Source organism: Arvicanthis niloticus (assembly GCF_011762505.2).
Source record: "Arvicanthis niloticus isolate mArvNil1 chromosome Y unlocalized genomic scaffold, mArvNil1.pat.X SUPER_Y_unloc_23, whole genome shotgun sequence".
In the NCBI taxonomy this organism is placed as follows: Eukaryota; Metazoa; Chordata; class Mammalia; order Rodentia; family Muridae; genus Arvicanthis; species Arvicanthis niloticus.
Genome location: NW_023045014.1, coordinates 66,442 through 80,445, shown reverse-complemented (window position 1 = coordinate 80,445; position 14,004 = coordinate 66,442). Strand labels below are relative to the sequence as shown.

Genomic DNA, 14,004 nt, shown 5'->3' with positions numbered 1-14,004 from the left:
CGCGACGGGGTCGGCGGGAGCCGCGGGGATCCCGGTACGGCCGCCGAGCGGGCGCGGTGACGTCACACGACAGCGCCGGGAACGCGGGGTGACGGACGCCGGTCGCAGACGCCCCCGGTTACCGGAAACAGCGTCCAGTGCGAGCCGCGTCCGCTTCCGCCCCGCAGGGTCAGAGGTGAGCGCGACCGGAAGTGCTTTAGCGGGCGCGCGGGAACCGGAAGAGGCACCGCGTCTCCAGATGGAAAGGCCTTCGCCGCTTTTCCGGAGGCGCAGTCCCGCCCTCCCCGGAAGCGGAAGTTCGTCACAGAGGCCCTTGGCGGCGGCGACAACAGAGCGCGGTGGGCGACCGAGGCTGCTCAGACGGACGCGGGGGGCGGGGCCTAGCGACGGTGAGCCGAGGCTCCGCCCACCCCGGGGCCGCGCGGTTCAGGTTCTATCCGGCTTCGTGTCTCCTGCGGCTCCGAAGTGGGCTGAGGCCGCAGAGGGAAGTGGCGCCCAAGGGATACATGGCAGCTGGGGCGGAGCCACCGGTGGCGGGGTCAGGGTGGAGGGGCGGGGCCAGGGCGGGTGAGCTGGGTCATGGTGGAGGGGCGGGGCCAGGGCGTGGGCGGGAGAATCCCTGTCGGTATTTACAGTTGCAGAGTTCTAGTCTGACTGTGGGCGGGGCTTAGGTAATGGCCTGTGACGTCAGTGTGGGAGGAGCCAGTCACAAAAATAATTTTATACTTGGGGTCACACAACACAAGGAACTGTATTAAAGGGATGCAGCATTAGGAAGGTTGAAACCCAGTTCTCTAGCTTAATATCTGATATCAGAGGGCTTAGATGTCTCATCCCTCCATCTTTTCTGCCTGCAGAATATGTCTCTAACAGGCTGGTTCCACTCTGTGTAAGCCAATCTCCCTGACAGACGTCTCACAGCTTTGGCGCCTCCAACACCTCGGAGTCTGTAGAGCGACCTAGGCTTCACTTCATCTCTCAGAGTCTTCATGCAGGGACTCAGGATTAGGGTTGAGGTCCTTTGTGGTGCATGCTTGTGATTTCCCTGAGAAAGGATCTGATGGTCTTTCTTTACTGAGAAAGGGTACATACACAGCAGTAACCATTTGGTTTTGACAAAGAAGTCAGGAGAGGGCCATATTCTCAGTCTGGAAAGGGTATCACCTAATTACCCCTTTGTTTTTGCTGTCTCTTCTACCAGTTCTGTCTACTCCTCCTGGGTCTAATCTCTTCAGTTGTTGAGTAGTTTGTCTTGGGGGTTGGTGAAGATATCAGGAAATTTTAAGTTATATATAGTTTTAGCTATACACTTTCTGTGTGAAGACTTATCTACTGTGATGGTTTGAATAGGAATGGCCCCAATAGGTTCATGTGTTTGAATGCTTGTCCCATAGGGAGCTGCACTATTAGGAGGTGTGGCCTTGTTGGAGTATGTGTGGCCATGTTGGAGGAAGTGTGTCATTGTGAAGGTGGACTTTGAGGTTTTAATAGATGTTCAAGCTGTGCTCAGTGTGGACACAGTCTCCTGCTGCTGTTTACAGATCAAGATGTAGAACTCTCAGCTCCTTCTCCAGCACCATGTCTGCCTGGATGCTGCCATGCTTCCCACCATGATGATAATGGACTGAGACTCTGAAACTGTAAGTCAGCCCAATGAAATGTTTTCCCTATAAAAGTTTCCTTGGTCATGGTGTGTCTTCACAGTAATAAATTCTAAGATACCTACTCACCCACTTTCTTTTGCACAGTGAGACTGTTCCATCAGTTTCTGTCCCCACCCCCAAATTATTTATTTATTTATTTATTTTTATTTTCCTTTTTTTTATTCCAAATAACCTCTTTCTGAGTTTTACTTCACCCAATCTAGATTCTTTCCTTTCTGATCATTTTAGCACTTGTCTGTGTTTATTGGGTATTACTCCCCAATTTTTTCTTAATTTTGAGTCTTCTTATAGTCCCTTTTGTGTATGTTTATCCCCACAGCAAATTGTTCTCAATAGGTATGTCAGTATTGTATTTTTTTAACCTGTGCAGCTGGCTGATACATGTTTAGTATTTACGATCTCTGTTCATACATCACTGCTCGATTGATTGCCTGGTTTAGATGATTTCACTTTGTTTCTCTGGGGCCAAGAATCTTAATGTATGTGCATATTAGCAATTTTCAGGGCTTAGTGTAGTTCCTTGTTATGTAGACAAAAGCTGGAGCTATATTTTCTTTACTGTGGTATTGTACTGTTGTCTCTGTGATGACTGAATCATTCAGGAGTGGTTTGTTAAGTTAAAATTAAGTACTAATCAATCAAAATATTTGCTTTGCTTAATTAGGGCAGATCATACTGTTTATTGATTGATTGATTGATTGATTTTATGAGACAGGGTTTCTATGTGTAGCCCTGGTTGTCCTGGAACTCAGTCTGTAGACCAGGCTGGCCTGAAACTCAGAAATCCCCCTGCCTCTGCCTCCCAAGTGCTGGGATTAAAGGCATGCACCACCACTGCCTGGCTAGATCATACTGTTTATAATTACAAGTTTTGCTGGTAAATGTTACTTTAGAGTGGATCCTAGTACAGTTTTTAGAGTTAGTCTCTAGAATATGCAAAATTTTCTTCAATGTATCTTGGCAAATTTAATTTCTTAGACTTTGGACACATATACTCTAAGAAGCTAAGAATGTTAAAAAAAACCCCAAATCACTGCTTTTTAAATCACTAGTTAAAAAACTCCTTTCTATAGCACCTTACTCACATGGGAGGAAGTGAAGGAGGAAAAGATTGCAGTAATTACTATTTTAATTCTTATTATTTGGTCTTATTATTTGGTGACTTTGTTTTCCTCTGGTGTTTGGTTTAGGACTCAGTGGTCTTTTCTGATTCTTTTATTAGTAGGGAGGGGCTGACTGCACAAAGACCCTTGGCTTTTGTGGTTTTGAGCCCTCTGGGTCTTTTGTCTGGGCTATAGCCTGCAGCATGTGTATTGATCACCTGGGTACAGCCCAGTGCAGCATCCCTCCAAGATAGAGCCAAGTACAGCAGGGGGAACCAGATCATGTTATCACCTCTAGGGTGGGGTGGGGCAAGTGAAGGTGAAGTCTCCCTAGTTAGAGTCACTATCCACCCTCTCTGCACAGCCACAGCCATCTGAGTCTATCAGTGCCTCCAGTAACTTCTTCCCCTAAGTATATTTTCTGCTGCCCAGAGGGAGGCAGTAGCACTCCTGTGTTTCCTCAAGGGCTCCCTCCCCTTTGGAGCCCAGGTTGAGGGTTCCAGGGTCAACATCTCTACTCCTAGGAAGGGTGTCATCCATCTAGCTGTCCCTGTGGAGTGTCTTCCAGAGCCTGAGCTCCTTGTTAGATGCTGGGAGCCTGGTAAAAGTTAGCTCCCACACTGATTCATTGCACAAAGGAGAGATTCGGTCTCTACTCCCCCCACCCCCAGACCCCGCAGTCTTTTAGTTTTTATAGTTTGTCATGACCTGGTGGCCCCACATCAGCAATGCAGACTTCTGCAGAGCTCAGGGGAGGCTGTCTTCCTTGCAGTGCTTTACAAGAGCATCAAGGGCTGTTTTAGATGTTCCCCTGGCAGGCTTTTCTCCAGTCTTTTCTCTGACCTCGGTTCTGAGAGGACCCATGTGTGACCAAAAGCATTGCTACCTTGCTCTACTGCTGGCAAAAGCAGCGCCCCACTTGAGCTGCCTGCCCCTTGAAGCTTGCTGTCCCTCTTGGGATTGCAGAAGCAGGGTTTGTGCAGTTGCAGGAGTTTTTCGGGGCTTCGAGTGCGCGTGCGCGTGGAAGGGGCAGGGAGGGCGGCGCGCCCCGCAGAGGCCAGAGGGCGCTTTCCTACACCTTTTATCTCTGCTGCAGTCTCTCTACCGATACGCAGTAGCCATTCCTACGTGCACAAAACCTTGGTGTGTGTGTATGTGTGTGTGTGTGTGTGTAAAGGTACCTCTTAAAACTTTGTGCCCCAGGCTAGCCAGGCCTGATGTTCATAGTGGGGCGGAGGCCAGCCTGGTAGTGGCTGCTGTTTCATTTTCTTCCAGCCTTTTCCCATAGCCCTATCTTCTGGCTTCCTTGGGTTATTGGTGTCTCCAGTTCTCTTCATCTGCTCGCTGCCCTTGCTGGGGCAAGAGACCAGTGCTTTCCCATTGAGGTATTAGTTCATTTCCAGCCACTGAGCCCGCGACATTTAGCAGGGCTCTGGCATGCTAGTTTAGGCCCACAAGCAGACTGCTAATGCTAGTAAAGACATTGTGTCATTGGGGAAGGGGGCAGCTCCCCTACCGGAGCCAGACAAACCTTGACCCTATTGGTCAGATGCAATTTAGGGGGTGGGGCCAAGAGACTGGTGAAGGGGCTCTAGGCAATTTCAGAGTTAGGGATGGGATTTAGCAGGGCGAGCCCAGCGGTTGCAGCTGCAGCGGTTCCCGATTCTTTCTGCCCGTGGCCCACCCAGGCAGCCCAGAGCCGGCAGAGGCTAGTCAAAGTCACAGAGCAAGGGAGCCTTGTGCCCACAAGGTGGTGTGGCCCGGGCTGGAAGAGGTGTGGCTGCTGAGCCTGAATCCTAGCGCACTTTCGCCTCCAGTGCTGTGTCTGGCCGGTGGTGCAGCCGCCTGAGAAAGAGCAGTCGAATTGCAATCTCTCCAAAGAAGCCTAGTTATGCAGGCGAGCCCGCTCCCCACGAGTGCTTATAGCGGTGCTGCAGAGCCCTCCAGGGCCAGCGGACTAAGGCTGGGAGCAGGGCGTCGTCCCAGAGGGAGTGAACCCCCAGAGTTGGTTGCTCCTCTAGTGCTCTGGGGTGCAGAGAGAGGGCGTGTGAAGCTCCAAATCCCACTTGCTCAGAACCCATTCCCAATCGGGGTGCCCTCTCTGTCCCACTCTGGAAGCAATGTCCACCCGCCCCTCGTGCCCCCAGGGAATGAGGCGAGCAACCTTTTCTTTCCTATTTTTTAGTTTCATCCTACCGTTTTGGTTTGCCACACTGCACAAATATTCATTATATAAAGACTCTGGGCATAGATGTTTAGTGCCTTTTGACCAGTGACTGTCACTCAGCAACCTGGGCTCCTGGCCAGTCTCATGTCACCACCTGCTGGCCACAGGTGGTATAACGGCCTGTGATGCCTTCAGAATGACTCTAGCTTGGTTTGGGGCAGGGGGGGACTCTTTGTAGGCCATGGTCTGTGTCATGCACACAGCATGGATCTGGAATATGTTTACAATAAACCAAATACATTTATCTTTTCTACAAGCATGGCAGCAGTTTGTTGGTGCACCTGCCCTTTCTAGTGTGAGGTTAGAAGTTAGAGATCTTACAACCTGCTCCTAATTAGAACTCTTCCCTGGAAGAGAATAGAATTTTACTACCCCACTATCTGTTCTAATTACTTAGTATTTTCAGAATTCCTATGACAAACCACAAACTAGAGCAAATCGAGTTTTAAAGACACATTTCTTAAATGTTACTACCACATGACATGCTGAAGGTGGGTGTGGATCTTAGGAAGAATGGGGATTCTAGCAGAAGGGGGATGGTTCCCTGTATACTTGCCAGTGCTTTCTCAGAATTGGACAGATGAGGGGATGGTGGGTGGGTCCTCATGCTGTACTCAGGTGAGGACCTCCTCTAGGCAGGTGACCCTCAGCTTGATGTAAGGTGGAGCAGGTAAAAGTGCTGAAGGAGTGGACACAGCATGGTAGGAAGAGCTTAGCCCAGATTCAAACCTTCCTCACTGGAACCAAAGAGCAGGCACATGTCAGTGGGGGAAGGGAGGACCAGCAGTGGGGGGGGGGGGGAGGGGGAAGGGAGCAGGGCTCTTAAGCCAGATTACTCACCACAACAGCTTGCAGCCAAGTTACACAGCAAGACCTGTTGTGGTGGCCTCCATCACACACACATACACAGGCACACGCACACACAAGAGACACACTGAAGAGTTTATCACCGTCTTCCCCTTGCCTGGATCCCAGTCTCACCTGCTCACCTAGCTCCTATCAAAATCCAAGGGCAACTTGCTTAGCTTTGATATCTCTGTAGCTGATCTCTACTCAGCAACAACCAGCAGGCATGAGATGCTGCAGTGGCCTCACCTAGCATCTCGGGTACCAGGACACACACATCTTTTTACATGTTAACTACCCATACTTTCCCTGTTTTGAATCAGGTCTACTTTTCTATTGATTTGGGTTTTTTTTTTCGTTTTTGTTTGGGGGGGGTTCACTACTTTTTATCTTTATGTTTGGGTACTAAATTTGTCAGCAGTTGAGTGCACCACCAACACTGTTTATAGCTTCCAGTTTTAAATCTTGTTTGTTTGTGGAATCTTTAGATACACAGAAAAACAAAATTGCTGTTTTTTTTTTTTTGTTAAATTGTACTTTCTCTGTTATTTCATGGTGCCCTCACATCCTAATAATTCTACGCTGTCTGCTATCACATGGGCACTCAGGAACTGCTGACTTAAGTGAGGAGGAGCTTTTATGTTTTTCAAAGTTTTTATTCATGTATTTAAGACCTGAATACATGTGGATTATTATTCATGTTTGACACAGGACAGAACTCTGATTTTTACATCCTGTGTGTTCTAGATTCATTGATTAGATATCTTCCTTCTACAGATACACGATACTACCTAGGTTTTCATATGTGCCTGGGTCTATTTTTGTGTGTTACTATAACTTTCTAAGTCTCCATGGCAAGGCAAGTCTCTAGTTTTTCAAGAGAGTTTGGTCCTTCTTGGCCCCTTGTTCTTCTGCATAAATGCTGGAGTCAGTTTAAATATTTCTTACCTGAAATCAGTCAGTACCCTTTCCTTGGCATTTTAATTAGCTGTTCTTTAACTGAGTGTGTTTATCAGCTCCAGAGGATTTCATCTCTGTATATATTTGTGAATGTGAATTTTGTAAATTGTGTCCAAGTCTTTCAATCCATTAATAGTTCATATTCCTTTACATACTAAATCATCTTTAATGTCAGGGGTTGTTTGGTGATATTTGAAGGTCTTACCCACCATTTTTTAAGCAAAGACTTCTGAACATTTCTCCACTTTGTCTAATCCCCAGGGCTTGCCTACTCTACCTGTACTTAGTACATATCGAAGTCAGAAGAACCTATAGCTACCTCTTGGCCTCTTCTAGGGACGACTCTGCAAAGTGAGGCCGAGGACGGCGGGCGAGCAGGGAGCCCGGCCTGCTGTGCCTGCGAGTGCGAGCCTCCCCCGGTCCGGTTCCTGCACACATCGGGGTGAGCATCAGGGGCCCGTGAGCCCTCAACACAAGAGGGTTCGCGGTTCTCACCGACCTGGAGCAGGGCCGTCTGCGGATTCCGGTTTCATCCAGTCCTCAGTGCAGGTACATATACATAATGTGAAATAAATCTGATTCTGATAGATATAAATAAATGTGAAATAAATCTGATTCTGATAGATATAAATAAATGTGAAATAAATCTGATTCTGATACATATAAATAAATGTGAAATAAATCTGCTTCTGATAGATATAAATAAATGTGAAATAAATCTGATTCTCATAAATATAAATAAATGTGAAATAAATCTGATTCTGATAGATATAAATAAATGTGAAATAAATCTGATTCTGATAAATATAAATAAATGTGAAATAAATCTGCTTCTGATAGATATAAATAAATGTGAAATAAATCTGATTCTGATAGATATAAATAAATGTGAAATAAATCTGATTCTGATAGATATAAATAAATGTGAAATAAATCTGATTCTGATAAATATAAATAAATGTGAAATAAACCTGATTCTGATAGATATAAATAAATGTGAAATAAATCTGATTCTGATAAATATAAATATAAAATAAACCTGATATAGATATATATGTATAAATATAAAATAAATCTGATTCAGATAAATATAAATAAATATTAAATAAACCTGATTCAGATAAATATAAATGTAAAATAAATCTAATTCAGATAACTATAAATAAATATAAAATAAACCTGATTCAGATAAATATATATGAATATAAAATAAATGTGATTCAGAAAAATATAAATAAATATAAAATAAACCTGATTCAGATGAATATAAATAAATATAAAATAAACCTGATTCAGATAAATATAAATAAATATAAAATAAATCTGATTCAGATAAACATAAATAAATATAAAATAAACCTGATTCAGATGAATATAAATAAATATAAAATAAACCTGATTCAGATAAATATAAATAAATATAAAAGTCTGTGCTCGATGAGCCCTCGATCTGAGAAGAAGAAAGGGGCTCCCACTGAAACCCCCACCCAGGCTGGGACTGAAAAGCCCGCCCACGTTTCCTGCTCCCTTTGCACACGCTCGTCCTTTGGAGAAAGACTCGCAGATGCTGGACTCCAGACCCCGGATGTGGGGTCCCGAGGCCCGAGAGTCTGCAGCTCAGCTCCCCGGGCTTTCTGACACCACCGCCCACGGGCCTCACTGCAGCTCCTCCTACCACGTCGTCCCGCCCTTTCCTCTTCCAACAACCCCTCCTGACGCCCCCACCGTGACTCCTGTTGCTCCCGGGACTCGGTCTCCACGGGCTGCGAGCTGAAGAGCTGCAAAGTATCCGCACCCGAGCCTCTGCTCCTCCAGGCCTCACATTGTAACCTTTAAAAACTCTCCACGGGCTGCGAGCTGACGTCAGAAAAACATGGATGCAGTTGTCTAGGCGTCTGATGACGTCACTGGGTTTATAACGTGGGGTGATTTTGTTATTTACCACACTCTTATTTTGGAAATAATTTATTTCCAAAATGAATTATTAATTAAATAATTAAATGATTAAATAAAAATTTTATTTCCAAAATAAATCATTAATTAAATAAATAAGTAAATAATTTTTTCCAAAATAAATTACTAATTAAATAATTAAATAATTAAATATTTAAATAATCTATTTCCAAAACAAATTATTATTTAAATAATTAAATAATTAATAATCCATTTCCAAAATAAATTATTAATTAAACAATTAAATAATTAAATAATCTATTTCCAAAATAAATTATCAATTAAATAATTAAATAATTAAATAATTAAATAATTAATTTCCAAAATAAATTATTTCTTATTTGGAAACAGCTACAAAGTATCCGCACCTGAGCCTCTGCTCCTCCAGGCCTCACCTTGTAACCTTTAAAAACCGCGTTTGGCGGGAAGAAGCAAAGGCCCCGGCTTTTTAGTACAGTGGGGGAAGTTGGTCCACAGGAAAACCCTTGATCTTCCTTGTGTGACAGTCTGGTCGCCTGTGATCCCTGACGTGTCACTGGCTGTCCTGGGGGTTTATGTCAGAGTGCCCATAGTACCATATGGCCAATCAGTAATCAATACCGATCGATAATTGATAATCAATAATGATCAATAACCAATAATGATTAATAACTGATGACAATCAGCAGTCGGTGCAAATCAATATGTCAGCAGTCGATGCCGATTAGTAATCAATACCATAACGTTGACCCTAATGATTAAGTTCCTCCAGCCAGTCTGAGTCAACTTACACCTCCTCAAACAGCAGCACCACCCAGGGACCAAATGTCCACAATCTCAGGACTGTGGGGGACACATCCTCATTCAAACCCCTACAGACCGCAACAAGGAGTCGTGTGTTCGCGGACTCTAGAGAGAACCCTCAAGCACAAATGTGTGAGAGACATTGGTCAGGGAAGGAGGGAAAAAATACTGATTTCAAATTTTGTAGCAATATACGTCAGTGTTGTAAAGAGGGACACAAGTGATTATTATTGTAATGATTATTATTATATTATAATTAATATAATTATAATCATAATTAATATATAACATATTGATTATATTAACATTAATATGTTATAATATAATTATTTTATATTTATTAATTTATTAATATTTACATTTATTAATATGATATATCTATTAATATATTTATAAATATATTATTTATATTTATTAATTATGCAATTATATTATAACATATAATTAATATAATTATGATAGAATAATAACGTCTCAGCCTCTGGGCTGTTTGCTCTGGGAGGGAGGGCCCAGTGAATCTTGAAGCTACCTTTTTAGTTGTTTACCTCCCTGCTTAGGGACCTCCCCTGCAGGATGCAATGTTTTCATCTGGGAAGAAACTAATGGAAACCTTAAATCTGTAACAATGTATAAAAAGCCCTCATGACAGAATTATTTACTCTGTAGTCATAACCTTGCCTTTTCACGGTGCACAGTAAAATGTACGGCCGCATCCACAGATCACAAGATCCAGGAACTCAGACCCAACCTAGAATGAATGTTTGTTTCCTTTGATTATTAACACGTTCCAAGCCCATTTTTCTCTTCCAAGTACAATTATGTGCTTGTAATGAATGAAGACACACTGTCCTCCTCTCCTACCCCATGCGGCCTTCGCTATTCTACAAGGGAAGGGGCGTCTTCTGCTCTTAATTCTCACTTTGTTATATCGTTCTAGCCAGAAATTTAAATCATCTCCTTAAACTTTCTATCAATTACTCTAATTCCTAAAAGTATTTAAATCAAATTAGGAATTTTATAAAATCATTAATTCATGCAAACAAGGCTGTTTTATGAAAGTCCATCTTCATTTGATTCTGCAGGATATACAGCCCAAGAGAGTCGGCCTTCTCCAGGAAGCTCATCTGCCCACTTCAGCTCCTCCTGCATGACATCCACCATATTATATATATTATTTATTATGGTATTCATTTCACCATATTTTTTACGATTGATTACCGTATCCATTATAGCCTCTATGCTGAAAGTAATTATCAGCTGTTGGAATTTCCCAGTGTAATTTTTCAGGTAACTTATGCATCCAGTCACATCATCATCAAATAAAGATACTTTGACTCGCTGCTTCCCAATTTGTTTCTCCTTCAGTGGTCTTACTGCTCTAGAGAATTTCAAGTTCTAAACTTAGTAAGTATGGAGAGAAAGGACTCCCTCGTCTTGTTCCCTAGTTTTAGTGGAATTGCTTTTAGATTCTTTTTATTTAGTTCCATGTTGGCCGTAGGCTTGCTGCAAATCGCCTCTGTTATATTTTGGTATGGACCTTGTATGCTTAATTTTTCTAAGACTTTTATCCTGTAGGGGTGTTCGATATCATCAAAGGCCCTTTCTGCATCTAATGAGATGACCATGTGATTGTTTTCAAGTTTGTTTATATGCTGGATTAAATTTATTGGTTTTTTTTGTATCTTGTACTGTTGTGGATCGGTTCTAATGCTATTCATGTTAATTCAGCTCATGAAATCACACGGGGCCTGCGTGTGTCTAGGCTGAGGGTCCCTGACCCCGGTTGGTTCTGATTAGAAAATAAAATTGTCAGTGACCAATGGCTGGGCAGGGAGACAGAGGTGGGAGAGCTTAGACCGGGATATGATGCATTTGAGTTTAGAAATAGGCTCACGCAGAAATATAGAAGGGAATTTAATTACAGTTAAATACACAGGAAAGGATGTTAATTAGAGTTATATAAAGAGAAAGGGGATAATATATCCACATAGATATTAATCTCCATAGGAGGAGGAATTTAAGTATGCAAAGATGAATAAACAAACTTAGCACTTGATCTCATATAAGAACAAGGCAGGAGATAGTGGGGGAGTGCTGTCTCAGTGGATAATGGTAATTGCTTTAATTGCTTTGAGTTGTTTTGATTACCAAAATGAAGGTGATTATAAGTTTGGTGGTATTAATGACAACAGTAATCCTCTGGGACAGAATTCAGAGTACAGCAGGCACATTTACATTATATTTTATCTTTATAATTTTCTTTCATATTTTATATTTAATTTTATATTTTACTTTTATTATTTTCTATCTTATATTTTATATATGATATATTTTATATTTTATATTTTATGTTTATGTTGTATATTTTACATTTTATATTTTATTGTATATTTTAATTTTTATTTTATATTTTATTTTATTTAATATTTATTAATTTTATATTTTATAGTTTATATTTATATTCATATTATATCATATATAATTTATTATATTTTATATTTAATGTTATATTTTATATTATTTTATATTTTACTGTACTTTTAGTTTTTTATTTTCTATTTTCTATTCTAGGAGAGAGGCTCTGTTTTTGTGTCAACACAAAAAGTATCTGGACCCCTTCCAAACTAATATGGACCAGAAATGATAGTGGAAGCCCCCTGAAGATCTTGGCTACAGATGAAAAAGAAAAATTCAAGACCAAACAGGACAGGCAACATAAATTGCTGATCCTTCCACAGGGAAACAACCTCGAAACATGCATAGACATAAAAGTATCTCTAGCCAAAACTTCAGCTAAAATCAGACAATTAATCTTGTTGGTTATGGAATCTTTAAGATTCATCACGACATCTTTCACATGGCATGAATAAGGATTTATTACGTTTGGTTATTGATCAGATTAACTCGTGAAAGGACAGTCGTCTTTCATCTGCTCAAACAAGGAACAAAAAATTCATCTTTAACTGATCTGTGCACCTTGAACAATCTATGCAAATATCTTAATAATACTAAAATTTTGGTTGTAAGATTCACATATTACACAATGGGCAGCTCTGACAAGATTCATCTGAAGCAACACTGAAGTGACCTGCTGTTCCAACTATCTGCCTCCCAAAACACCATCAGGAGTAGCTGCTAATTCCAGACAGACTTGGTTCATCCAGACAGAGCCAGTCAGAACTTCAGTCAAGCACTGAGCCCTCTAAGCATAAGAGAAACTGGATGATAGATGCAAAAGCTACTTTCTTAAGTCAAACCAATTTTTCTAATTTTCCTATCCCTCCTTACCTCTTTAAAAAATTTTGTCACCGGGTAGTGGTGGCACACGCCTTTAATCCCAGCACTCGGGAGGCAGAGGCAGGGGGATGATGGTGATGCAATAACGATCAATAATCAATGCCAATCAATAATCAATAGATGGTAATCAATAATCACCAATACTAATTGATAAACAATAATGATCAATAATTGATGGCACACACCTTTTATCCCAGCACTTGGGAGACAGAGGCAGGAGGATTTCTGAGTTTGAGGCCAGCCTGGTCTACATAATGAGTTCCAGGACATCCAAGGCTACACAGAGAAACTCTGTCTCATAAAACCAAAAATAAAATTGTCACCCGTCTTCCAAATGATCATAATTTTGAACAGGGAGGAAATAGATAGGAGAGATTACTAAATTTATTCTTCAACAAAGTACTGTATAGTTATAATCTTATAATGACAGAAATTTTTGTTAATCGATGCCAAACTGAACTTATAATTTCTTACACTGGCACAGAATTTATACATTGATACAGATTTAAGGTTTCCATTAGCACAAATCTTTGTATTTTGCTACAAAATTTGAAATTAATATTTTTACTTGTATATAGGCATTGTACCTTTGCAACCCATTTGATAATACAAAGCTTTGACCCAATTCTCTATAGCTGCTATTACAAACTGTTAGGATGACTAAGTAATGCAAGTTAAGGGCCAGACGGTAAACACATAGTTATATTAGATTCTCATTTAATTATAGTATATAATATAAACATATATATATTTATTTATATACATATATAATATTTATATATTATATAAATATATATAAATTTATTCATATGTATATAATTATTTATTTATATAAATAAATTTAATTTATATAAATTATTTATATATATAACATATTTATATATTATATAAATATATATAAATATATAATATATGATTTAATTATAATAAATTATTTTTTAAAGTATTTTCAGTATTATTCAAAGAAAAATAACTAAGAGTAGTCCAGATATACTTTATATAGATACATAGTGTTCAAAAACATCAGAAATTCACAGAATATGGCATTTGTAATCATTTCATTATTATTAGTGTATATCATGCCTTATAGTTTACATAACTGCTGAAACTATGTTCAATGTATGTCTGAAATCAAAGGCATTTTAATGGACAGAAGTGTGAAATGTTGCCA

General features: G+C 40.7%; 1 long non-coding RNA gene across 1 annotated transcript; it reads left to right on the top strand.

The window, feature by feature from the left end:
- Nucleotides 1–251: 251 nt before the first annotated feature.
- On the top strand, nt 252–13,516 carry LOC143441091 (uncharacterized). The gene is made up of 5 exons (XR_013108323.1): nt 252–389; nt 1,542–1,640; nt 7,137–7,349; nt 10,619–10,940; nt 12,108–13,516. It is a non-coding gene; the product is annotated as an uncharacterized LOC143441091 (long non-coding RNA).
- The last annotated feature ends 488 nt before the right edge of the window (nt 13,517–14,004 follow it).